Source organism: Aegilops tauschii, chromosome 3 (assembly GCF_002575655.3).
Source record: "Aegilops tauschii subsp. strangulata cultivar AL8/78 chromosome 3, Aet v6.0, whole genome shotgun sequence".
Taxonomy (NCBI): Eukaryota; Viridiplantae; Streptophyta; class Magnoliopsida; order Poales; family Poaceae; genus Aegilops; species Aegilops tauschii.
Genome location: NC_053037.3, coordinates 180,418,855 through 180,442,807, shown reverse-complemented (window position 1 = coordinate 180,442,807; position 23,953 = coordinate 180,418,855). Strand labels below are relative to the sequence as shown.

The window sequence follows — 23,953 nt, the reverse complement described above, 5'->3', positions numbered from 1 at the left end:
CACACGATCACCAGCATAGTCAGAGTCAGAATATCCAACGAGATCAAAAGCTGAGCCCTTGGGGTACCATAATCCTAGTGTTGGTGTGTGAGCTAGATATCGAAGAATATGTTTCACAGCCTTATGGTGTGATTCCTTCAGTGTAGCTTGAAATCGGGCACACATGCAAACACTAAGCATAATATCTGGCCTAGATGCACATAAGTACAATAAAGAACCAATCATGGAGCGGTATACCTTTTGATCGAAGTCAATACCATTTTCATCAGTGCACAGATGGCCATTTGTGGGCATCGGAATTTTGACGCCTTTGCAATCTTGCATGCCGAATTTCCTCAGTACATCCTTGAGGTATTTCTCCTGAGATATGAATATGCCATTGCGCTGTTGACGAATTTGAAGACCTAAGAAGAATTTCAACTCTCCCATCATAGACATTTGATATTCTTCACTCATCATATAGGCAAATTCATCACTATAACGTTGGTCAGTACAGCCAAAGATGATATCATCAACATATATTTGGCATACAAACAATTCATCATCATATGATTTAGTGAAAAGAGTAGGGTCGAGTGAACCAGGTTTGAAGCCTTTCTTCATGAGGAATTCCTTCAAAGTGTCATACCACGCCCGAGGGGCCTGCTTGAGGCCACAGAGGGCCTTATTGAGTCTGAAGACTTTGTCAGGATGCTTAGGATCTTCAAAACCTGGGGGTTGAGCAACATATACTTCTTCCTCAAGTTTACCATTGAGGAATGCACTTTTCACATCCATTTGATATAAAGTGATATCATGATGGTTAGCATAAGCAAGTAATATGCGAATAGCTTCAAGTCTAGCAATAGGTGCAAAAGTTTCATCGAAATCAATTCCTTCAACCTGTGTGTAGCCTTGAGCTACTAGCCGTGCCTTATTCCTCACCACAAGGCCATTTTCATCTTGCTTGTTGCGGTAGATCCACTTTGTGCCAATGACATTGTGTATGCGAGGATCTGGACGATTGACCAGTTCCCAAACGTTGTTGAGCTCGAACTGATGTAATTCTTCTTGCATGGCCTGAATCCACTCGGGCTCCAGAAATGCTTCATCTACCTTAGTGGGCTCTGTGATAGAGACAAAAGCATAGTGCCCACAAAAGTTAGATAAATGTGAAGCTTTTGAGCGTGTGAGAGGACCTGGTGCTTCAATGTCATCGATGATCTTCTCAACTTGCACTTCTTTTGCAACGCGAGGATGAGTAGGTTGTCGTCGAGGAATTTGATCAGCATTTTCTTCAGCACCATTTTCTTCAGCTATTTCTTCAGGTGCATTGGCTCGACGTTCTTCACGTTCTGGAATGAATTCTTCAGCAGATTCTTCGGTAGGAATGACATCCTTAGTAGCCTTGAACTTGATAGTTTCCTCAGGAGCTGGTTCATCTATCACAGAGGGTAGGTGCTCTCTTTGTGAGCCATTAGTTTCATCGAACCGCACATCTACAGTTTCAACAACCTTGTGAAGAACGGTGTTGAAGACTCTGTAGGTGTGCGAGTCCTTTCCGTAACCAAGCATAAAACCTTCATGTGCTTTCGGTGCAAATTTAGCATTGCGATGAGGATCTCTAATCCAACATTTAGCACCGAAGACTTTGAAATAACTCACATTGGGTTTCTTGTCAGTGAGGAGTTCATAGGCAGTCTTCTTGAAGAATTTGTGAAGATATACCCTGTTGATGATGTGGCACGCAGTATAAATTGCCTCAATCCAGAAGTGACGAGGCGTCTTGTACTCATCAAGCATAGTGCGAGCCATCTCAACAAGAGTCCTGTTCTTGCGCTCCACGATGCCATTCTGCTGAGGAGTGTAAGGAGCAGATAACTCATGAGTAATACCAAGTTCATTAAGATAGTCATCAAGACCAGAATTTTTGAACTCAGTTCCATTGTCACTTCTGATGTGCTTGATCTTCACACCAAAGTTGGTTGAAGCCCTCAAGGAAAATCGTTTGAAGACTTCCTGCACTTCATGTATGTAAGTAACAATGTGTACCCATGTGTAACGAGAGTAATCATCAACAATAACAAGCCCATAGAGAGATGCGTCATTTGTGACAGCTGAGTAATGGTTAGGACCAAAGAGGTCCATGTGAAGCAATTCGAATGGTCGAGTAGTGGTCATGATAGTCTTCGCTGGATGCTTAGCCTTGGTAATCTTTCCAGCTTCACAAGCTCCACACAAGTGATCCTTGAGGAATTTGACATTCTCAATGCCAATGACATGCTTCTTCTTCGCAAGCGTGTGCAAATTCCTCACGCCTGCATGACCAAGTCATCGATGCCATAGCCACCCTTCTGAAGCTTTTGCAAGTAGGCACACGGCTGGTTGCGGTCCTATAGAGAAATCAACAATATACAAATCTCCTCTCCTAAAGCCTTCGAAGACTTTGGAATTGTCAGCTTCCATAACCACAACACAACGATACTTGCCAAAGACAACTACCATATCAAGATCACAAAGCATTGAGACAGACATGAGGTTGTATCCTAAGGACTCGACAAGCATGACTTTGTCCATGTGTCGATCCTTTGTGATCGCAACCTTACCTAGACCCAATACCTGACTTTTGCCTTTGTCAGCGAAGATGATATGCTTCAGATGCGATGGTGATAAGGGAGCATCTATCAATAGATTCTTGTCACCAGTCATGTGATTTGTACATCCACTATCGAGGACCCACTAAGTGGCTTTGGGTTGATCATCCTGCAGATGAATTAGTGCAGCTTACGAACTTCATATACTTCATCAATGAAGAATATGACATCACAATTCATCAGACCAATTTCATCAAGCAATGCAACAGTAAAAAACAGTATGAGGAAGCGAGAAATGAAAGTTCATTTCTTCATGATTAGCTTGCGTCCTTTCAGGCACTCTTCAGGTCTCCAGCAAATTCTTCAGACGTTCAAGCACGTCTGGAGACCTGACCCTGCAGAAGAGATTAATTCTTTTTCTTCACCACCCACATATGAAGGGGTGGCAAAGAGTTTGTCACTCTGCGAGCTCCATACGAGAAAGGTGGCATAGAAGCCAATCCATTTCGTTTCACATAAGAGAAGTTAGGGTAAGCATATGAATAAGCAGAGAAATTCTTCGAGGACTTATGAACATAATGATTAGAAGAACAATGCTCATATTCATAGCCCTTGACTCTTCCCTATGAAACAGAGTTGTTAGCACGATGATGTTCATATGAGGACTTTGATCCTCTTGAGGAATATGATCCATATGAGGAATTTGGTCCGTATGAGGAATTTGATCTGGGGTTCCTATTCTTCACAGGTGGTGTCATGAGGACATTCACCTGAAGACTTTCAAGGCATCTTTTGGGAACCCAGATTTTCTTCATAGGGGGACCGTTCCTACAGTTAGTGCCAACATATCTAGCAAATACTTCACCATTCTGAGTTTTAAACAGTTTGTAGTTGGAGTCAAATGACTCATCAGAAGAATGAGAAGATTCACATGTAAATCCAGATAAATTAGATGGATCAACTGGAGGTCCCTTTCCAGCAACCCATGAGGTTTTGGGGTACTGCTCAGGCTTCCAATATCTACCATCAGCAATGAGTTTCCTCTCAAAGGCAATACCCTCTTTCCTAGGGTTCCTATTGAGGATCTGCTTTTTAAGCACATTACAAAGAGTCTGATGCCCTTTGAGGCTTTTGTACATGCCTGTCATGTACAATTCCTTCAGCCCTGCATCGTTAGTGATACTAGCAATGTCCTCAGATGAGGAATTAATGATTACAGAGACAGTTGAGGAATTTGTAGCATTAGAAGCATTTGAACATTCAGGTGAAGAATTAGCAGATTCATGTTCAATGCATTTCAAACATGGAGGAACAAATTCTTCCTGAGCAGCGCTGATTTGTTGAGCAAGTAATGAATCGCGCTCCTTCTGAAGATCTTCATAACTCACTCTTAGCTTCTCAAGATCTTGCTTTCTTTGAAGAAATTCATAAGAAAGCTTCTCATGATCAGACAAGAGAGTGTTATGTTGATCTTGAAGGGTGTCATACTTAGTATGGAGTCTCTAAAGACTTTCAGCCAAAGCTTTTGACTGATCCATTTCTTCACCCAACATATCATCGCTCTTACTAAGCATGTTTTGAACCTTTTCGAAAGATCTTTGTTGTTTAGCGGCAAGGGAAACAAGTTTGACATAACTGGGTCCTAATTCATCATCAGATTCATCATCACTAGATTCAGACAGATAGCATTCAGTTACCTTTTCACCATCTGCCATAAGGCATGGTGAGGAGGATGATGATTCTGGTTCGAAGGTCATTGATTTGAGAGATTCCTTGAAGTCCTCAAACCAAGGATCATGATGGGTTCGATGACCTTCATAGACATCAGAGAGACGGTCCCAGATAAGCTTCGCATGATCGAGATGCATGACGTTCCTGAACTGATTTTGAGACAGACAGGAGCAGATGACGCCCTTCGCCGTCAGGTTGAGAAGAGTGTACTTGCGAATGTCATCAGCTTCCGCCGTCTTGCAGAGATCGGTAAGACCAATCTCAGTGACGGTCCATAGTTCGCTGTTCATCGCCATGAGGTGCTTCTTCATCATGGCCTTCCACTTGGGATAATCGTGACCGTCAAAGATGGGACATATCACTTTCTTCATACCTGTGGTCGACATAACTAAAACTCCAGGCGGTTAAACCAAAATCACACAGAACAAGGGAGTACCTTGCTTTGATACCAATTGAAAGTGCATTATATCGACTAGAGGGGGGTGAATAGGCGATTTTTATAAATTCTTCACTGAGGAATTTGTGGGTGAGGAAATTCCTTAGTGAAGAACTACTTGCAGCGGAATAAGTACTCAAAAGTATGCATAGCAGAGCACAAGCATAGTCATCATGATTAAATGAAAACAAGCACAGAGTACAGAGAGCGTAAACACATGATAACACAGGATGAAGACAAACAGACTGAGGAAATTGAACTGAGGAAATTGAGAAAGTCTTCAGTCAAAGTCTTCAAACACAGTATGAACAAGTGCACAACACAGTAATGAGGAAATGAAAGAGTTGAGGAAATAGAACTAGTAGGCTTGGTGAAGACAATGATTTGGTAGACCAGTTCCAACTGTTGTCTCAGTTGTACGTCTGGTTAGGGCGGCTAGGTATTTAAACCTGAGGACACACAGTCCCGGACACCCAGTCCTGAACACCCAGTCCAGGACACCTAGTCCTCACCGTATTCCCCTTGAGCTAAGGTCACACAGACCTCGCCCAATCACTCGTGGTAAGTCTTCAGGTGACTTCCGAACCTTCACAAACTCGGTCACTTGGCGATCCACAATTTCCTCTTGGATGCTCTAGACCATGACGCCTAACCGTCTGGAAGAAGCACAGTCTTCAAAGGTAACAAGCGTAGGATCCACGCAGGATCAATCTCTTCAGTGATGCTCAATCACTTTGGGTTTGTAGGTGTTTGGGTTTGGGGTTTTCCTCACTTGATGATTTTCACTCAAAGTCCTCGGAGGATGGGATGCTCTCAATTGACAAGTGTCAGTTTCTCTCGGAGCAGCCAACCAGCTAGTGGTTGTAGGGGGTGGCTATTTATAGCCTAGGGAGCAGCCCGACATGATAAGACATAAATGCCCTTCAATGATATGACCGTTAGGTGGGTAGATATTTTGGGACTGCTGGCGCATAGCACAGCAACAGTCGGAAATTTGAGTATCAAATTCCTCAGGGCTATCATGTTCCTCACTATGTAGGCAATCCGCACTGGCGAATTCCTAACTCCTCAGTCAGAACAAATTCCTCAGAGACCAGAAGAACTTCGTCTCTGTCATTGAAGAATATGACTGAACTGTATGAGATTTCCAATGGCTTCACTCGAAGGGATTGGTAGGTGTAGGATTTTGAGTTGAGCATCACATGGAAATTTTTCCTTAGTATTTCCTCGACCCTCTTTAACAGTACGGTGTTTCCTATGACTCAAGAAAGAGAAAATGAAACTACGAAAACAAAAGTCTTCACGGTTCATGTTCCTCAAATGAATACCAAGTCTTCAAGGTCACACCAATTTCTTCACTTTCAAAGTCTTTAGAAAGTCTTCAGAAATCCAAAGTCTTCAGTCGAAGAACTTCATTTCTAGGGGTCGACTTTCTCTGTAAATATCGAACTCCTCATAGACTTATAGACCTGTGTACACTCATAAACACATTAGTCCCTTAACCTATAAGTCTTCAATACACCAAAATCACTAAGGGGCACTAGATGCACTTACACCCCCTCCACAGATTCCACCTCGGTCATATCGTTGTAGTGCATAGGCGAAGCCCTGCGTCGGTAACTTCATCCATCACCGTCATCACGCCGCCGTGCTAACGAAGCTCTCCCTCGACACTCAGCTGGATCAAGAGTTCATGGGACGTCACCGAGCTGAACGTGTGCAGATCGCGGAGGTGCCGTACTTTCGGTACTAGGATCGGTCGGATCATGAAGGCGTACGACTACATCAACCGCGTTGTCATAACGCTTCCGCTTTTGGTCTACGAGGGTACGTAGACAACACTCTCCCCTCTCATTGCTATGCATCACCTAGATGGGTCTTGCGTGTGCGTAGGAATTTTTTTGAAATTACTGCGTTCCCCAACATTTGCTGCCCAACCGTGCGTCGTACCGTACCAATCTAGAGGAGACAAAGGATATTATGTGTCAAGTACAGGAGTTGCTCGACCAAGGTTATATACGTGAATCCCTTAGTCCTTGTGTTGTTCCTATTATTGTAGTGCCAAAAAAGGATTGTACATCGCGTATGTTTGTTGATTGTAAATCCCTTAATAATATTACTATTCAATATTGTAATCATATTCCTATGCTAGATGATATGCTTGATGAATTAAGTGGCTCTACCATATTCTCCAAAGTTGATTTGCGTAGTGGATACCATCAAATTCTATGAAATTGGGAGATTAATGAAAAACAGCATTTAAAACTAAGTTTGGATTATATGAGTGCTTGCTCATATCTTTGGGGTTAACTAATGCACCTAACACTTTCATGAAATTAATGAACGAAGTTTTACGTGCTTTCATTGGACGATTTGTGATAGTCTATTTTGTTGATATACTGATTTATAGTAAATCTTGGAGGAACACTTGGATCATTTACATGTTATTTTTATTGCTTTACGTGATGGACATTTGTTTGGTAACCTTGGGAAGTGCACCTTTTGCACCGACCGAATATCTTTTCCTGGCTATGTTATTACTCCACAGGGAATTGAAGTTGATAAAGCCAAGATTGAAGCAATTGAGAGTTGGTCGCAGCCCAAAATGATCACACAAGCGAGGAGTTTTCTTGGACTCGCAGGTTTCTATAGGAGTTTTGCGAGAGATTTTAGCACCATTCCTACACCTCTCCATGAGCTTACAAATAAGGATGTGCCTTTTGTTTGGGGTCCTGTACAAGAAGAATCCTTCATGGTATTCAAAGATAACTTAAAGCGTGCTCCTTTACTCGAACTTCTTGATTTTAATAAGACTTTTGATCTTGAATGTGATGCTAGCGAGGTGTGTTATTACAAGATGGTAACTTGTTGCATATTTCTAAAAAATTGAGTGGGTCTAGTGTGAATTATTCTACTTATGATAAGGAATTATATGCTCTTGTTCGGACATTGGAAACATGTCTACATTATTAATGGCCCAAAGAATTTGTTATATAGTCTAATCATGAATCTTCGAAGCACATTAAAAATCGAGCAAAACTGAACCATAGACATGCTAAATGGGTTGAATTCATTGAGATGTTCCCTTATGTCATTAAATACAATTAGGGTAAAGAAAATATTATTGCTGATGCATTGTCTCGTCACTATACTATGCTTTCACAACTTGAGTTTAAAATATTTGGTTTGGAGACCATCAAAGATCAATATGTGCATGATGTTGAATTTAAAGATGTAATGCAGAATTGTAAAGAAGGAAGAACATGTACAAGTTCGTCATTAATGATGGATTTGTGTTCCGTGTTAATAAGCTATGCATTCCAGCTTGCTCCGTTCATCTTTTGTTGTTCCAGGAGGCACATGGAGGAGGTTTAATGGGACACTTTGGTGTGAAGAAGACGGAGGACGTACTTGCTACACATTTCTTACTTGGGAGTTAGAAACTGAACAACGATTTACATGCTTACAATATCCTGAGGATAGATGTGTTGTTGTTGTTGTTTCTGAATTCACTAATTTTGCTTCTATTTCATGGTCTAAACTTTGTAGATTGTATCATGATAATATCCCAACTACTTGGGATGCTTTGAAAAGTGCTATGATACTCTCTGGGTTCCACCATATTATCAACGTGAATTACTTCAAAAATTCCAGTGTTTAAGACAAGGAAAAAATTCTATAGAGGAATGTTATCTGTCGGATGTGGGGTTCCGGCAAAACCCTTAAGGTTCGAACTCTGGGGTGCGCGCGAAGTTCTTTCCCTCCTACCGTTCCACGCCCTAGCTCACTAAGATCTCGCGGACGAACTCAATGAACTCGCAACACAGAAAGACACGAGATTTATACTGGTTCGGGCCACCGTTGTGGTGTAATACCCTAATCCAGTGTGTGGTGGTGGATTGCCTCTTGGGCTGATGGTGAACAGTACAAGGGGAAGAACAGCCTCCTGAGGTTGAGGTGTTCTTGTGCTCTGCGGACTTGTGTGGTGAGGACTCGATCCGTCCAACCTATCAGATGCCCCCTGCTGTGGTGGCTAGTTCTACTTATATAGGCCCTGGTCCTCTCCCCAAGTATTGAACGGGAAGGGAGCCAACAACGGTGGGCAATTTGAAAGGGGACAGCTAGTACAAGCTATCCTGACAAAAGTGGTCTTCACCTGCAAAAGGCCCTGGCGGTGACGTCGTCTTGGGCTCCATGGTGACCTCCGTCCTGCTGGCCTGCTGGTCTTGGTCTCGTTGCACGGTTATGGAAACCTTTGCTTGATGCCTCGGTACTCTGCGCCTGCGCTTGCCTCCTTAGCACCAAAGAGGAAACAAGGACGCTGCGCACGCTGGCGCCCGCTTGGTGTCGATCGTCATGGCTCATGTCACGAGAGCCTCGCGAGGTTTGCCCCGCCTTGATATCTCCGCTCCTGGTGAGCCTGCCTGGCTAGGCCGCTCCTGAGAACGTCTTGCGTCGTCCGCCTCGCAAGGCTTGGCCCCTCGCGAGGGTCTTGGATGCCTCGTTGATGAAGATGGGCCGTACATGCCTGCTAGCAAAGCCACGCCGTGGGCCGCAGGCAGGCAAGTCTGGGGACCCCCGTTCCCAGAACGCCGACAGTAGCCCCTGGGCCCAAGGTGCGCTCGGGCTTGGCTTCGAGGCGAAGCCAAGGGTCAAGTACGGAGCATCGCGGGCCCCAAAAGCCTGCGGCCTTGGTCGACGCGTGGTGGTTGACTGGACGTGGGCGTCTCCGCTTCCCCACGCTGCCTCGGCAACCGCTTGATTTGACAAAAGGCTGGCGCAGACAATGCTTGTCTTCATTGCTTCTTCCTCGCCTCGCTCCAGATCCCCTTTCCCGCTCCTCTCTACCGCTACCTCTAGATTTGCTCCAATCTCGCTCCACATCTGCGACCCATGGCGCCGCGTAAGGTCAAGACTTCCTCGACACCGGCTTGGAGAGGTCGCTGGCCACCGACGAGGACGGCCCCGCCCGGCTGCTTCCTCTCTTGGTGAAGGCGCTCGAGGAAGTCGTTGATGGTGTTGGTCCCATGGCGGGGGCAGAAGCTCGCGTCCTGTCTTCAGCTGCATTGACTCGCGTCTTCAGCCACCTGCACCTCCGCGACCCCAACGCTTGTCTTGACAAGCTGCTGGAGCATGTGGCTGACGATCAATGCGGAGCAGCCGCCGCAGCTGTACAAGGTCAAGTGGAAGCCTTGCTGAAGAAGTTCCGCGGCTTTGTCTCCGCTCCTTTGTCCGGTGATGCCGCCGATCCTGCGGCTGATGGTGGAGGTGAAGACGACGACACCCACGGAGGAGCACCTTCTATAGGCGATGGCGGTGTCCAGGGGTGACCTGCGGCTATTCTCCTGTTTCGTTCCTGCAACATGCATCAGGCCTCGTGGAGGCATTTAGACTTTTCATTTGATACTCTGAGGACAATATGTTTGTAATATTTGCTTCGAGATTTTGTGCTTTCCTTCCTATTTGCTTTGTGTTCTGCGTCGGCAGAGCCCGGCCCCGCGCATACCTCAACCGCCATTGGGCCGACCAGAGACCAGGACGGACCAAGGAGTGAGGGGCTACGTGACCAGTTAGGCTCCTGAGTCGCGATGCTCAGGAGTCCCCCTTGACGCGCAAACAGCATATAGGGAGAGTTCGCGAGGATAGATTAATGTTCTACGTCGGCAGAGCCCGGCCCCGCGCATACCTCAACCACCATTGGGCCGACCGGAGACCAGGACGGACCAAGGAGTGAGGGGCTACGTGACCAGTTAGGCTCCTGAGTCGCGATGCTCAGGAGTCCCCCTTGACATGCAAACAATCTCCATACCTTCCCTCGCCAAGGCCTCGGGAGGGGCGTGCGATGACCAGGTCCGGGAGACCTGTTTGGGTGGCGTGCGCTTGGGCGTGGCCCGAGAGCAGCCCCCAGGCCCGGGAGGCCTGGTTGGGTGGCGTACGCTTGGGTGTGACCCGAGCGCAGCCCCCGTGTCCAGCCCCCTCGCGCGGCTCTCCCGAGGGGAGGCGTTGCGGTGAGGCCGGACGCTGAGCTCTAGGGCTCCCTGAGGTTGGTACGACCGTGGAGCCGCCCTCAGTTGTTTATCACCAGCGCGGAGCATAGTGCTTTCGCTTGTGCACGGGCATAGCCGCTCCTCGGCAGTGTCGACGGCCAGCGCGGAGCATGGTGCTTCCACTTGTGCGTGTGAGAGGGGCCCCTCCAGGAGGAGCCTCCAGGGCGTGTACAGCCCTGCCCTGACACCTGGCTTGCACGGCAGGGCTGCGAGGTGTATCTGGGCACCCGTGAGCCAGCGCGGAACTCACGAGGCCCTACCTCAAGGCGGGTTGTGCCTGGTCTTGAGTCTTCGATGGTTGTGTGTTCCTGCGAGACGATTAGGTGCAAGCGCTCTACGTCCTCAGGTCCCGGCCCTCGAGCGAGATCAGCCGCCGCTGGTATGCCAGGTCGCGATGTCGTGGTCAAGGCCAGGGGGTGAGGGCTGGAGAGCCAGTAAGAGCTCCTGAGTCGTGATGCTCAGGAGCCCCCCTTTTAACGCGCAAGAGGATTGCATCATAGAGGGGTGGACCATGGCGGGTGGCAACCGAGCACGCGGTAATCATAGGTAGATCAACTTGGGTAAATGCAGAAAGATATGTGCCACTGGGTCTGGCCCGAGCGGCTTGGGGATGATGCAGCCCGAGGGGCGCCCCCAGCAAGGTAAGCTAAAGACATAAGCAAAAGGGATACATGCCACAGGGACGGACCCATGCGGCCTGGGAATAATGCAGCCTGAGGGGCGCCACCAGCTAAACGAACTTGGAAAATGTCACCTGGTTCTGTTGACGAAGGAGAGTTGGTGTAGCTGAAGGTACGCGGTGAAGGAATGGCTCCTCACGAGCCACCAGGGCCCTGAGCCTCGGGAGGCTCTGGGGGCTCAGGTGGTTCCCTGAAGACCGTCTCCATCTCTTCCAGGACGGCGTGGTACCTGGCCTCTTGAGCCACCAGAACATGCCGCATGTTGCGCTGATAGGCTGACGCCACGCTCGGCAAGCCGAAGGGCATGCGAATGTAGCTGTGTGGTGGGCCCTCCCAACGACCCACACGCGAAGGCTAGAAGGGCTCCTGAGATACGGCCCTGTTGAGCCCTGGGACGTCGATGCAGACGTGCAGCCCGGCATCCTCGCCTGGATGGGGAGCTACGCCTCATGAGCGGTTGTTGCCGCGCATAGCCCATGCGTCTTGTAGTTCCTGAGCGGTCTTGGTGATGAACTCCTGAGCGGTGGGCAATCCTTGCCATGTATTCTCCTGAGGGAAACGTGTCGCGAAGCACGCCTCCAAGTGGTGCCCAAGCGCCTCCCTCGTGAGGTTGGCAAGGTCTGAGGCCCTCCAGAAGAGAGCCCCCGAGCCCTGCCTGAGGAGGGCGCCGGGCGCGCCTTCCTATGCAATGGAGGGAGGCGCCCTTGGAGCGGGCGCTGATCCTGACGAGGCTCCAGCTGCATCGCCAGCCTCCTGAGATCCTGTGCGGCGCAGCTACTTCTTCTTCTTGGGGAGGGCCTCAGGAGGGCCCTCACCTTTGCTGTCGGGGTCGTCGATTGCTGCAGCTTGGAATGCACGCTCGAGGGACCACACCGCATCTCTCTCTTCACATGGGACTGTGATGATTCCGCCGCTTCCCGGCATCTTGAGGATGTTGTAGCCGTGGTGGGTGACTGCCATGAACTTGGCCAGGGCCGGATACCCGAGGATGGCGTTGTATGCCAGGTGGATGTGCGCGACGTCAAAGTCGATGAGCTCGGTGTGGTAGTTCTTGCGCTCCCCGAAGGTGACAGGCAGGCGGACCTACCCTATCGGTGTGGTGGAGCCGTCGGTCACTCCTGAGAAAGGCTTGGTAGGATGAAGCTGCTCGTATGGCACTTGGAGGTTGTCAAATGTGTCGACGGACAGGACATTGAGCCCTACGCCGCCGTCGATGAGGGTCTTGGTAACCTGCACGTTGGTGATGACTGGGGAGCACAGCATCGGGAGGGCACCAGCAGTGGCTACGCACTTGAGCTGATCTGCCGAGTTGAAGGTGATGGCGCACTGGGACCACTTGAGCGGGCGCATGGCTTCAAGCTTGGGGAGGACTGCATTCACTTCACGAGCAAACTGTTTGAAGATGCGCTGCGAGGCTGGGGCCTGAGCTCCGCCCAAGATGCAGGCGATAGCACGCGGCTCCTCGAAGCCCCCAGCCCCCTCGTCCTGATGGTGATCGTCGTTCCTTCTTGGCGGTGGCGGCAGCGGGGGAAGACCGGCATTGCCCTGAGGGCAGTCCTCGTGAGGTTGGTCTCTCCAGGCGCCCTCGCGAGGATGATCCTGCCAGCGGTCCTCACGAGGACGGTCGCGCAACTCCTGGCACGGCCCACGGTCATCCCAGCGTCCGCCTCCACGTCCTCCTCCTCGGCCGTAGCCACGGTCGCTGCGTTCGGGGCATCGACCGAAGCGTCCTTCGCGAATGGCTCTGAGCTCTTGACAGTCACTGGTGTTGTGTGTGTTCAGATTATGTAAGGCGCAGAAGGGCCGGCTGTTCTTGGATGACTCGGGCTGGTCTCTGCCTTGCTTGGTGTCCGGCTCTGCTGCGAGCACAGCTGCTTCCTTGCGCTTCATGTCCTTGGCCTTGGCCTTCTTCTCCTCTGCACCTGCAGCGGGCTGCTCGAGGAGGGAAAGGCGCCCCCTCCTCAGCTCTTGCGCACTTGCTTGCCAGGTTGAACAGCTCCTGAGATGTGCACAACTCCTCGTGGATAGCGAGCTCCTCCTTCATCTTGATGTCGCAGACGCCGTCAGAGAACACGGAGATGATGGCCTCGTCCGTGACCTTGGGGATCTTGAGGCGGGTGTTGTTAAAGCGTTGGATGTACTTCTGGAGGGTCTCTCCTGGTTGCTGCTTGATGCAGCGCAGGTCACCCGCGGCCGGTGGGCGGTCGCGGGTGCCCTGGAAGTTGGCGCCGAAGCGGTCGTGCATCTCGTCCCAGGAGGATATCGAGTCGGGCTGCAGGTTCAGGAGCCAGGAGCGGGCACCATCCTTGAGAGCCATGGGAAACCAGTTCGCCATGACTTTCTCGTCGCTGTTGGCCACTTCAATGCTTAGCTCATAGAGCTGCAGGAACTCTGCGGGGTCGGCGGTGCCGTCGTAGCGAGGAGGCAGATCCGGCTTGAACTTGCCTGGCCAGGCGACGCTACGCAGCTCGGAGGTGAAGGCGCGCTAGCCAGCCGTGGTTGCCGGGGCCCGTCTCGGAGGTGGAGCTTGGTCTTGGTGAGGCCCGCGTGCCGCTACCGCAGGTAGCGCGCGGTCTTGGCGAGGTGTCGCGGGGAGCGTAGGTGCAGCTTCTCGCGGCCGAGGAATTTCTTGGCAGCTTCTCTCTTCGCGCGCGGGCACCGGGCGTGATGGATCGCGCCGTGGGGCCGCGCGCCTTGGCGCCAAGGCGCAGTCTTGGGGCAGAGGTGGTGGAGGCGCTCCATGAGCCACGTCGCCCGTGGCTGGCGGAGGGCGAGGCAGAGAGTGGGACGGCGTCGGGGAGCCCCCTGCGGCACGGACGAGTTCGGCGACGCGGTCGAGCTAGTCCTCGTAGAGGTCGTCGACCGGGCGATAGCGCAGGAGCTCATTCGCCATGAGGAGCGCGGCCTGCGCGTCCATAGGAGCGCGACGTGCGTGGGACGAGGAACGGCCGGGGTCAGTGATGGAGTGGCGGTGTGGCCGTCCTGCCGCACCGATGGGTGCAGCGAGGACGCTTGCCGTTCGTTCCCCGTCGGGCCGGTAGTGGCGTTGGCGGCATGAGATGGAGAACGGCGAGGTGGCCCACCGACGGGAGCCGTCTGAGCAAGGCGGGCAGTGAGGGCAGCCCGACGCTCATCTCGAGCGCGGCGAGAGTTCGCCATGGAGACGGCGGAGTGACGGAGCGACGAACCAACGGAAGGAGAGCTATGGCGCACCCCTACCTGGCGCGCCAAATGTCGGATGTGGGGTTCCGGCAAAACCCTTAAGGTTCGAACTCTGGGGTGCGCGCGAAGTTCTTTCCCTCCTACCGATCCACGCCCTAGCTCACTAAGATCTCGCGGACGAACTCAACAAACTCGCAACACAGAAAGACACGAGATTTATACTGGTTCGGGCCACCGTTGTGGTGTAATACCCTACTCCAGTGTGTGGTGGATTGCCTCTTGAGCCGATGGTGAACAGTACAAGGGGAAGAACAGCCTCCTGAGGTTGAGGTGTTCTTGTGCTCTGCGGACTTGTGTGGTGAGGACTTGATCCTTCCAACCTATCAGATGCCCCCTGCTGTGGTGGCTAGTTCTACTTATATAGGCCCTGGTCCTCTCCCCAAATATTGAGCGGGAAGAGACCCAACAACGGCGGGCAATTTGAAAGGGGACAGCTAGTACAAGCTATCCTGACAAAAGTGGTCTTCGCCTGCAAAAGGCCCTGGCGGTGACGCCGTCTTGGGCTCCATGGTGACCTCCGTCCTGCTGGTCTTGGTCTCATTGCACGGTTATGGAAACCTTTGCTTGATTCCTCGGTACTCTGCGCCTGCGCTTGCCTCCTTAGCACCAAAGAGGAAACAAGGACGCTGCGCGCGCTGGCGCCCGCCTGGTGCCCGCCTGGTGTCGATCATCATGGATCACGTCACGAGAGCCTCGCGAGGTTTGCCCCGCCTTGATATCTCCGCTCCTCGTGAGCCTGCCTGGCTAGGCTGCTCCTGAGAAGCTCTTGCGTCGTCCGCTTCGCGAGGCTTGGCCCCTCGCGAGGGTCTTGGATGCCTCGTTGATGAAGATGGGCCGTACAGGCCTGCTAGCAAAGCCATGCCGTGGGCCGCGGACAAGCAAGTCTGGGGACCCCCGTTCCCAGAACGCTGACATTATCAGAAATTACAAACTGGAATGATTAGATGTGGTATTGTTGAGCATAATGAAGCTATGCTTGCATGCTTTATGGGTGGGTTAAACAGAGAAATTTAAACCATCTTAGAGTATAAGGATGATAACAATGTCACTCGTTTATTCCATCTTGCTTGTAAAGCTGAACGTGAAGTGCGGGATCGACAGGCCATGATGTAGACTAACTTTTCTGCGGGTCGAACTTCATCATGGACACCGCGTGCGTCTTCTACCACCACATGCTCTGCTGCATCACAAATTGTTTCAGCCACCAACTCCATCCGCCAAGAGCAGACCTTTGGGTCCCGCATAGAGCTCTTCATCCTCCATGGCATCAACAGGGCAAACACATGATATTATATGTCATCGTTGCAAGGGTGGCATTCACTATGCGAGCCAATTCCCATCAAAGTGTGTGATGATTGCTATTGAGGACGGTGGGTATGAGTCCGCTAGTGATTATGATGAGGAGACTTTGGCTCTTATTGCGAGTGAAGAACAAGGTGCCGATGATTCTGAACAAGAGACACAATACATGGCTGCTGACGACGCTGACAGGTATGAAAGTTTATTTGCTCAACTTGTTTTCAGTGTGCAGGTAACACAAGTTGAGCAAAATCAGAGGCAAAATCTGTTCCATACAAAGAGAGTTATGAAGGAACGTTGTGTTTGCATCATTATCGATGGGGGGAGTTGCAACAACTTGGCTAACATGGAGATGGTGGAGAAGCTGTCTCTCACCACCAGACCACATCCTCATCCTTACTAACTACAAGGGTTCAACAACAAGGCAAGGTTAAGGTGACACATATTGTTCGTGTGCATTTTAGTATTGCTACATATGTTGATTATGTTGATTGTGATGTGGTACCCATGCAAGCATGTTCCCTATTACTTGGTCGACCATGGAAATTTGATTAAAAAAAATGTACACCATTGTCGGTGGTAAAACCGGCAGACCTCAGGGTAGGGGGTCCCGAGCTTTGGATCTAGGATCTATGGGTAACAAGGGATGGAGACAGTGTTTACCTAGGTTCGGGCCCTCTCGAAGAGGTAATACCCTATGTCTTGCTTTTATTGTGGTGATGATTGAGTATAGAGTACAAGCTTGATCTACCTCGAGATCGTAAGTTGAGTTATAACCCTAGGGCTAGGTGGATGTAATTGTGGCCGTCCTCTCTATGGACTAAACCCCACAGCTTATATAGACGCTGGGGGTACCTAGGGTTACAGATGGTCGGTTGCCAAACTAGGGATAAACATGCCGGTGGCCGATGTTGTCCTTGGAGTACACGTCAAGTCTTCGGCAAAGTCCATCTTGATCCCATCAAAGTGTGTAACAGCCTGGTTTTTGGCCTTTTTCTTTTCTATTTGGTTTATTGGTTTTTGCTCTGTTTTTCTTTTTGGAGTGGTTCTGTGGCCTTTTCACCTGGGAAATCATCTTCATTCCCAAAACCTTGCCAAGATCATGTCACTTCACTGCTTGACCAAACCCTAATTTTTTTCAGGAATATTCCTTTTTCTATTAAAGGAATAACCCTAATTGCCCTAGGTTGTGAAGCAACCTATATTTCTGTCCATCCAAAAATTCCCAAATAATTCTCATAATTCCTTTGGGTCATATGTTGCTCAAATATGCCCAAACTCTCCTGTCCTATCCCAAGAATAATTCTCCAAAAATTATTCTTCATTTTTGTCCAGTGTGGCTTTCTGTGAAGGAAGTGCCACCTATCCTTTCCTGATTGCTCCCAAACCTTTTGGGCATTCTCATATGTCCAAATCATTGCCTCATGCCAAAATTCAACTTTATTTGCATAGCCAATCTTCCTCAGCAATTTTTCAAACTTTCTGTCAGACAGAAGGCATTGTGAAGGAAGTGCTAGCTAGGGTTGTTCAAATGAGTTGAAATTTTGCACACTCCTTCATGTGATCATATTATGAGACTCCTCCAAGTTTCATCCCCATACAATTGTCTATGTGAGCACATGACCAAATCTTTGATTCTGGCAATATTTTCAGGTTGTGAAGCAAGTGCATTTTATATTGCCTCATTAATTCTGAGAAAATACCAGATTGTTCTCCTACCAAAATAACATCTCTCCACCAAATTTGGGACCATTTCATTGAGCCATTTGATCACCAAAATTATTCCAAGATTCTGGTCAGTGAGAATGTTTGTGAAACAAGTACCACTTTGGCTTGTCCATTTGGTATGAAATTTCTACAACATACTCTTATGACCAAATAATCAAGACTTGCCAAATTTCAGCCCAAGTGGTCACACCATGCGAGTGCATCATCCAAATCTTGATTCTGGACCAATTTTGGGGTTACAGAGCAACTATATTAGTTTGTGCTCCATTATGCTCCAAAACCCCCAGGATTATAGTCCTTCCTAAGTTGATCACCCCAGACAAACTCTCTGGCTCCAATCCCTTTCCTGTTGATCAGTAGTTCTTGGCCAAGTTTACTGCAATAAACGTCAGAGCTCACTTACCATTTAACCACTGCGTCTTTAATCGAACTACCACCTCAGTTGCAACCTACCCAGGAAGGACTCCACCACAGACATCATTTGGTCGGCCGTGTGACATTGTGTGCACCAGTGCACACGGTGATCACGAGCTTTGGCATGCAATGCACGCGCTCTGCTGGTGTTGGCCGTGTCCAGGGCGTCTTCTTGCTCATGCCCCTCCCCCTCTCGTCGTCTTCGCACTCATGAGCATGTCTAACAGTTTTACCGCATTGTCGCCGTCCTCCTGGAGCCATCTTCCCCCCGTAAGCCCTCCGTCAATGCTCGTCGTCGTGCGCCCATGGGCGCACTGTGGCCGACCGAGCCTTAATGGCGTTCGGCCACGCCTCTCCTGTGCCCTCGGCCCCTCCTGCCCTGTGCACCTCTGTAGCTCGTCCGCACCCCCTCTTGTCGTGTTCCCGTGCCACCCCGTGCTCGCTGGCCATTGCCAGAACGTTGGCCGGATCCCCGCGGCGACACCCGAGCCCGTGCCCCTCGCCCCGGCTATAAATAGCCCTCCCCGAGCCCGTTCGACCTCACCACTAGCCTCGCCTCACTCCCATAGCCTCGCCTATTCACTTCCCGGAGCTTGAACCGCCCCCTCGCCCTCCTCTGTCCGCCAATGCCGCCGACAGCCTCTGCTCAAATTCGAGCAAGCCCGAGCCTCTCCCCTCCTCCTTTCTCCACCAGCGGCTCACCCACACGCCGGAGATCCTCCCCACCCCATCTTCTTCTCGCCGGAGCCACCGCTGGTCGTGCCCCTCTGTTCAGCTGTGGACCCCGGTGCCGCAGCTGCTTCGACCCTCCCCGGCGCCTGCTCTCCCCTCTGGTCAGATGCGGCGTCGTCTCCTGAACCCTCCGGTGGCCGGAGCTCGGCCGGAGACCACCGAAGCTGGTCGGGCCGTCGCCGGTGTCGCCCCTCCCCTGCTCCTCTGTTCTTCGCGTCGGGAGGAGGAAGAAGGACCGAGAGGAGAGAGAGAGAGGATAAAGTGGACCCCACCTGTAAGTCTCACAGCCGCCTGACCCCACCTTGCCACGCTGGATAAGTGGAAGCGTATTCCTCGGAATACGTCTTCCTTTGTCCGAAAATGTATTCTTGCTTTGCTTCAACCATAAATGCGTTTTCTCTTCAGGAAGGCGTATTTCTCTCTGTTGCGGCCAAGAATACGCTTTCCAGTTCTGAAAGCGTATTGTCTGAAATACGTTTTCTGTTTTTCAGCCCAGGGACCTGTTTGTGGAGAAATCTTTACAGATTGGTCCCTGAACTTCATCGGGCTATAACTTTTTGCTCGCAACTCCGTTTGAGGTGATTCCAAAGCCCACATTTTCTTCTCGTCAAGCCCGTTTTGTTGGTAATATCTTCATGATGTTTTGACATTCTGAAAATGACCATTTTCCCTTACGCTTAATCAGCCCCCTCCGAGAGAGAACGTTTTTCGGTGATTCGTTCTACGAGCTTCTCGCACTTTCTCCCAGTGATTTCTTCCACCCCAGGCAAGCCACAATACCCACTTGCATGATAGTCATGCAGTAGCCATGGTTTTCAACTTGAATATTTATTAAATGTTTGCTTGTTTAAAATATGGTTATTGTTGTTTAGGTAATGCTTCTGGGTTTGTGCTTACTTTCTTGCTATGTTGTTATGCACCTGGTTATCACGCTCTGCTAGTTGCTAGTATTACTTTCATATGCTTATGCTTGCTAGTAGCACATGTTGATGATGGTAATGGTCTTTGGTGCATGACTGTCGTCTGTCCCGAGTACCGTTGCTATGCATGTTCCATTGCATCCAGTTGGTTAAATGCTTGCATGGTGGCATTGTTGATATGTTCTTGCATGATATTTATTGTTGATGTTAGTGGTCATACTATGTTTCTGAGAAGTATGCACTTGTGATGTTCCTGCTAGTCAGTATGCCATGCTCAGTTGGATATGATTCATTGTTGATATGGTTAATAGTTATGTTGCACCTCCATGCTTATGTTGATATCATGTTCATGCATTGTATTTTGCATCATGTCATTTTATCATGGCTCAGCATATTTGCATTCAAGTTTAACCGGATTAAATTGAACTTGAACAACTGTTGGCTGAGTCATGGTGCCACCATATCGAGCTGACCAGTGCAACCACGCTTGCCTTTATGGGAAGGTCCTAACCGGGGCTATTGTCGTGCCTCTCGCCGGTGCCTCCAACGAGGGAAGGTTACGGGCGTGTGGTACCCTGGCCCGGTAAGCAGACATAACCTTGTGTGCTCGTTGTTGTTATATCCGGATTGTCCCCGTTTGGGACCGTTTTGCCACGATGGTGGCTGTTTTGCCACGACGGTGGCCGTTGGTGCCTTTGGTAGGCACGGGGCCACCCATGACCTAGCCCAGAGGGGAGTTGGTCGGAATGGCCGGGAGAGTGTCCTGGCAGTAGGACGGTTTTGTCAGAATGCCATTGGTCCACCCGAATGGGAGTGCGAGGCCATGGGTTCCGTGGTGTGGGTACAGTGTGCTAACCTCTGCAGAGTGTGTATTAAATCTATCGATAGCCGTGCCCGCAGATAAGGGCCCAGTTTGTGTCGGTCACACTATGGGTCAACAGTAATAATAATAATGATATGCTTAATAACAACCCCGGTTCGATGATGAGATAAGTTGGTTATGTGATCCGTGAATGATCATCGTTGGTTACGAGATAACTCGTTGAGCCAAGAGTGGCTCCGTTTTGTGATCCGTGAATGATCATCGTTTGGTTACGAGGTAACCCGTTGAGCCAAGAGTGGCTCCGTTTTGTGATCCGTGAATGATCACCGTGGTATCGAGGATACCGAGTTGTTGGATATTCGTGATGTTGTGCGAGAATCATGGGTAAAGATCAAGATCCTTGTGGTCATTTAATGATTACTACGGTATTGTTTATACCAAGCTTGATTTGATCTTGAGATGATCGTGTGATGTCCGAGGTTGGTAAGTGATGCATGTGTTGGTTACGAGGTAACCCGAGCAGAATAAGTGGTGCATATAGTGCCATCATGTTGCAAGCTAGTACCGTCAGATTTATATGTTCATGCCATGCTCATATTGCTCTACCTGTATCATGTTCATGTTGTGCATGCCATGTTATTCTGATGATGTCATGATAATTCCTGCTTAACCTGTAACTTCCATGCTGTTGTTCGTCTTGAATGCTTTTGGTTTATTGTGAGCTTGCAAGTACATTCAATGTACTGACCTGGCGTGTCATGCCAGTTTGCAGGTCGTGCCTGGATTTCTTTCTTGTTTGGTGTGGTTCCTGTGTTCGCGAGCTAGGGTAAACATTCCAGCCAGAGTCCCTGCGGATTGGAGTCCATCATCGTCGTTCATTGTTCCGCTGCCTCAACTTGTTATGCTGCTTGCATAGAGCAACTGAGGATGGCGTAGTGTCGCCGTGCCAATGTTATTCATTGTAATATCGGAGACCTAGTATTCATATTCGTGTAATAATAGAAAGCCGGTTTGTTCTATGCTAAGCAGTACCGTATTCCAAAAGACGTCACCTCGATCTCTGGGCTGGAATACGGGGCGTTCCGGTTTCTCTGAGCCGGGGTGCCACAAAGTGCGAGGCCTTTGGAGTCCTTCGTTGTGAGTACGGTGGGCCATAAGCTCGGCCCATGGACTGTGGGCCAACTAGGTTGGTACCCCCTAGTCCAGGACACCGTCAGTAGCCCCTGAACAAGTCTTCGATGCCGAGGACGACGATCTTCTTTGGGCATATGTATTCGGCCCTGGAGTCTTCGGCTTGACAGACGAGTTCCCACCGGTAATTTGAGTTCGGCGTTAGAGTCTTCAGCTTGATAGGCAAGTTTTCCCAGATGATTCTTTCTATGATCCGGGTCTTTTTTCCATTGTAAGCTTCAATCGGGCCTGTTCTCAAAGGAATCAGCCCTCCGACCATGACTTAACCAAATTTTATTTGCATCCGAAGAAACGAGATAACTTAGCCTTGAAGGCCAACCGCATAGGTGTGAATAGTGCCTATGCCCTGAAAAAATTTCCGAAGCGCCACGACCCATAACTAGGCAGGTCAGTTACTATCCCTCGAATCGTGGCCTAAGGCAGTTTTCTCATTGGCACATCTCATCAAAGCAGAGATTGTGCCCGTATTTTAAGGGATATCATCAAGATTTCATTTCTTCCCACGCGCATAACGACATATTTTGTTTGGTCATGGTGATTTCTACGTCGCAGCAAGGGTGACTCTTTGCCTTTCGGAGGCCTATTAGAGTAAAGGAAAGCGGTAACAATATCACGCTTCCATTCCTCCTCCCTCGCATACTACCTCCTGAGTTCCACTGCCCAGATCCAACCTCGAATCCACTCACCCGATTAGCGCCCACAACTTCGAACTCCAAGCAATGGCCGAAGCCACCCTAAAGGGCCACTGGGTCGGCTCCTCTGTCACAGATGGCACAATCCTGGAGCTACAGAGCGTGGGGTCCATCCCCGCCAATGTCGCCACCCTGCCACTGGAGCCAAACCAACGAGTGCCCACTCCCAAGCCAGGGGAGAGGGTCGTCTTCATTCCCCACCTCGCCTGAGGTCTGGGGATCCTGCTGCACCCCTTCGTGCGCGGGGTCCTCTACTATTACGGGCTGGATTTCCACCATCTGGCCCCGATCTCGATCCTCCACCTCGCAATGTTCATAATCGCATGTGAGGCCTTCCTCTGTGTCGATCCACACTTTGGGTTGTGGTTAAAGATGTTCGGCATAAAGCCGAAGTCCAGCAGCTCCGAACTCGCGGAGTGTGATGTGGCCATGATCAGCAAGAAATAGAAAGTTGTTTGGTTCGAGGGCATATTCGTTGAGACCATCAAGGAATGGCAAAGGGATTGGTTCTACATCGCCAAACCACTCGCTGACAGCCAGGCTGAGACCCTAGCCTTCTCGGCGGCTTCTCCGAGCAGGCTCGCTTCTTGGAAAAAGAAGGGCCTGGATTGGGGTAACCCTGAAGAGGTGGCCAGTCTGCAATAGAAAATCCATTTTCTGGCAGACAAGAAGAAGATCAAGCTGGTGGATGTGGTAGATGTCATACTCTACTGCCGCATCCTACCACTGCACCTTCGAGCGAGTCTGATGTGGGCCCACAAGCCCGAGGATGCCCCTCTAGGAAGCACTTCTTCCACACTTCCCTGGCCAGGATGTGGACGCCGCTATTCATGTTGTCATAGAACAAATTTCCCCCGAAGGGGGAGGACCGCGGTTTTGATGCTGCACATGATGCCTCTGAGGTAAATACATAATACAGCACAGTGTACTTCCCTTATATTTCTTTATTAGAATGATTGAAACCCCACTCCTTTCCTTCCTTAGAAATGGATCCTCAAGGCACAACAGATGTTGTGCCTAGCACCGCTGCCCGAGGAGGAGCGGTTGCTTGAGCTCACGTCCCTCCTAGCTAAGGAGCCGTACACGATTCCGCCTAAGGAGCCGAAGCGCCTGAAGGACAAAGGCGGGCCTCGCATCCGGGAACCTTCGGAGGCCCGTTCCGAGGAAACCCACGCCTCCTCTACCCATGAGGAAGAGGAGGAAGAAGGAGCCAAGAAGAACATCGGGGAAGGAGTACCTTCCCCAAAGGGGGAGAAAGTGGCATCCGAAGATGCCGAGGAGGAAGCGCATCCCCGAGGCCAGAAAAGGTTGTGCAAGGCTTTGGTCGATCATATCGGCCAACAAGCCGCGCTGACCAATGTCATGCTCTCTGACTCGTCGGATGGCTATCTCTTCCAGCCGAAGCGGACAAAGCTGGTACCCCGGAGGTACTTCAACAGTCTGAACAGGCTCAATATCCTGCATA

At 50.1% G+C, this 23,953-nt stretch overlaps 1 pseudogene; it reads right to left on the bottom strand.

The window, feature by feature from the left end:
• Positions 1 to 2,980: 2,980 nt before the first annotated feature.
• Positions 2,981 to 4,675, bottom strand: LOC141042821 (uncharacterized; annotated as a pseudogene).
• Between the last annotated feature and the right edge of the window lie 19,278 nt (positions 4,676 to 23,953).